Source organism: Pseudonaja textilis, unplaced genomic scaffold, assembly GCF_049901715.1.
Source record: "Pseudonaja textilis isolate UNSWEBS1 unplaced genomic scaffold, rPseTex1.2 PTEXCTG126, whole genome shotgun sequence".
NCBI classification, from domain to species: Eukaryota; Metazoa; Chordata; class Lepidosauria; order Squamata; family Elapidae; genus Pseudonaja; species Pseudonaja textilis.
The window spans coordinates 1-3160 of NW_028262454.1; the positions used below are offsets into that span (position 1 = coordinate 1).

The following is a 3160-nucleotide window of genomic DNA, read 5'->3' on the forward strand; positions in this document are numbered from 1 at the left end:
AATGTCTGGATCTAAGATATAGGGCTGTATTATATGCTATTTTTGAGTACTAAAACCTCTTTCTCAGCTTCTATATCTCAAATTCTTTGTGAAGCAATTTTTCAGCTTCTTCTCTAGATGTACAAGAGCACAACTGCTAACAGAATAGTTATGAGTACATGAAATGGATACATATAAGAAAAATAAAAAGAAATAGTAGGACAGTGACGGTAGGCACATTAGTGCGCTTATGCACGCCCTCTACAGACCTCTTAGGAAAGGGGTGAGGTCAATCGTAGACAGTTGTACAATCCAATAAGTGTTTAATTGAAATTTTGTCTGTTTTGGGACTATATGTCTGTTTCATCACTTTAATTTTAACCCAATAATTATATACCCTGAATTTATACACAGCAGAAATTGTGTAAATTAACAATTATCTATGAGGGCAGGAGCTGAACTCCTTTTATCCATCCCAAAGATACTCTTCTTGGTCTGAATATTTTTTATACATAGACAGGACTATTGCCAACTTGATTCCAACTGGATAAGGAAGATATTATTGATATGTGAAAATGAATATGCTAATGGAGGACCTCAAAACATGGATAGTTTTTCAATAGTTGAATATTCAGTAGAATATCCTCTATAGGGACCTTATGGCTCTTCAGGCCTTTAATGGTCAATTTGAAGATGAACATAATAGACTAAAACTTCGTTGATATGTTCCCTAATATTCTGAAAAGCTGCTCTTGAATTCTATGAAGATATTGGATCTGTTGTTCATCCCCACCACCCCACTCACCTTACCAGATAGAGAAAAACACACAAGCCTGTGGGACTTTGTAGGTGCCTACAAACGTTGACATCTGGATGGAGATGTCCCTGGCAGCTGCATCAATCAGAGCCAGGAGTTTGTCCTTCCTCCCACAGCCATAGTTGGGGACATTGGATTCTCCAGTGGAAAGAATGTCCAGCAAGATATCTGAAGTGCCGAAGGTGCTTCCATAGTTGTCATGGATGTAGTAACCAAGTGTGAGATTGTGCAGGAGCTGGGAATTCTTGCTGACCATTTGAATAGCAAAAATTGATTTTAGGGTAGTTGCTAGATCAGAACTCTTCCTATTGTAAAAACAATATTCATGTTATTATATTCAATAGCAACAACAAATGTTTTTAAAATATATAATCCTTCACAAACCTACTAAACCTTAGGCCAACATTGATTCAAATCGAATGATCAATTATGCAAATGAGAGAGGCAACTACAATTGTTTCAGTCACTACTTAAACAAAGGTCATTATTCAAGTGATGAACTCAGGAATGAACTGAGAAAGGAAAATCATCTGGACTCCATTCAGGTTCTTTTAAAACTCCATCTTTGGATTTTACTCTCTTTCACAAAGTAAGGCAAAAAAGGGAAGCCATGGAAATCAAAATCATTCAGGAAATTAGACAGGTCCAAAAATAAGTGAAATACGAAGAAAAGGAGAGTGTTAGAATTGCACATGGAGGGAGTGCAACTCCATCACCCTGCATGACTTACGAAGGAGAAAGTATAGGAGGGCGTTTGAAAGGCCACATTTTAGGCGACACATATGTTTCAGTTATGACCACACCAACGAGATGGTCTCCAGGCCTGTAAAAGCTCCATGGATTGTACCCATCCTGGTCGAGCATTTCCTTCTCAGCTTCCCACAGACTGATGGAGACACCAGCAGCAGCAGCAGCAGAAGATGCAGGAGGTCCATCATTCATGGCATTAATCAATCCACTTGCTGTTTCTAACACAAATAACAGGAACAGTTGGAAAAATTCAAAGACTCTGAGAAGTGCCAGTGGCTTTCCTGATTTAAACAGAACCACTCAGTTTCATCTGCAAAGGAGAGAAAGGTACAATCAAGAGCAGAGCCTGCACCTGTCCCAAAACTTGGTCCCAGAGAGCTTCACCCAAGGAATTTATCCGTTTCTGATACAAGATCCTTTGCATGTGGCTTCAGTCTAATGCCTGCATCAAAGTCAAAAACTGGAGATATAGCATCACAGGTCTCAAAGGCCCAGATGGTCATAATTACAATGAGAAGCAACTTCTCCTCTTGGGATCCTGAACTTTTTCTGGGCTCCATCTGCAGAGGAGAGGCTGGAATAAACCATGTTAGTAAAACTTACAGATACACCCCTGGGATCATTGTTCTGTTGTGGTTGTGGTCCTTCCTTCCTGTCAGGGCAAGTCCAGAAAGTGATGCTGGGGAAGAGAATTCAGCACCCAGGGAATTGACTTCTGCTGTCTTTCAACATGGCCTCTTGTCTCCAGAGATTGCCAGGGAAGGTCACCCAGAGTTATGGAGTTTGGTGCCACTTCTAAGTTAATGCCATTTAACTCTACTGTTGCCTGTCTTCTAATGACAATCGGTACCCTTGAACTCTGCCCAAGGTTAAGAGTAGACCCTGTTTGGAATTCTGTTTTATGTCATAATCCCATATATTGATCTTAATTGCAGTCGGTTTTAAAATTGCTTGTACCAGAAATGAAATTTCATTTCCCATCTTTTCTAGCAATATTAATTTTGAGATTAAAGCTCATTAAGAAGCAGGAAAGTGACAACTGGTGGACTAGATCATTGGGTAAATAGGGAGAAAAATATAGAATGGATGGAATTTTTTATTTTTATTTTCTTGTCATTCCTGTGTTATCTTGCCATGTTCCTATAATACATCAAGATTCTTTATATTTTGATTTTTCTTATTTTTTTAAATAAAGAATGGACTGTAAGTTCTGCAGGTGCGATCTATCCATCCCTTCCTTCCTTCCTTCCTTCCTTCCTTCCTTCCTTCCTTCCTTCCTTCCTTCCTTCCTTCCTTCCTTCCTTCCTTTCTTTTTTACTTTCTTTCTTTCTATGTCTATATCTATTTATCCATCCATATCTATCTCTATCTATCTCTATCTATCATCTATCTATATCTACCCATCCATACGTATCAACCTACCCATCTACCAAGTACCTACCTACCTACCGTGTTTCTCACAAAATAAGGCCAGGCCTTATTTATATTTTTTACCCCCGAATAAATGGCTAGGGCATCTTTTCAGGGGTGACCCCCCCACCTAGAGGGGCCCATATGCACGTACCTCTCCACAAGGCTGTTTCTATCGGCTGACAAAAGCTCCCCCAAAGGCAG

General features: G+C 39.6%; 1 long non-coding RNA gene across 1 annotated transcript; it reads right to left on the reverse strand.

The window, feature by feature from the left end:
- Positions 1-989: 989 nt before the first annotated feature.
- On the reverse strand, positions 990-2857 carry LOC148123868 (uncharacterized). Its single transcript, XR_015740489.1, has 2 exons — positions 1899-2857; positions 990-1101 (listed from the first exon to the last, which is right to left on the reverse strand). It is a non-coding gene; the product is annotated as an uncharacterized LOC148123868 (long non-coding RNA).
- Between the last annotated feature and the right edge of the window lie 303 nt (positions 2858-3160).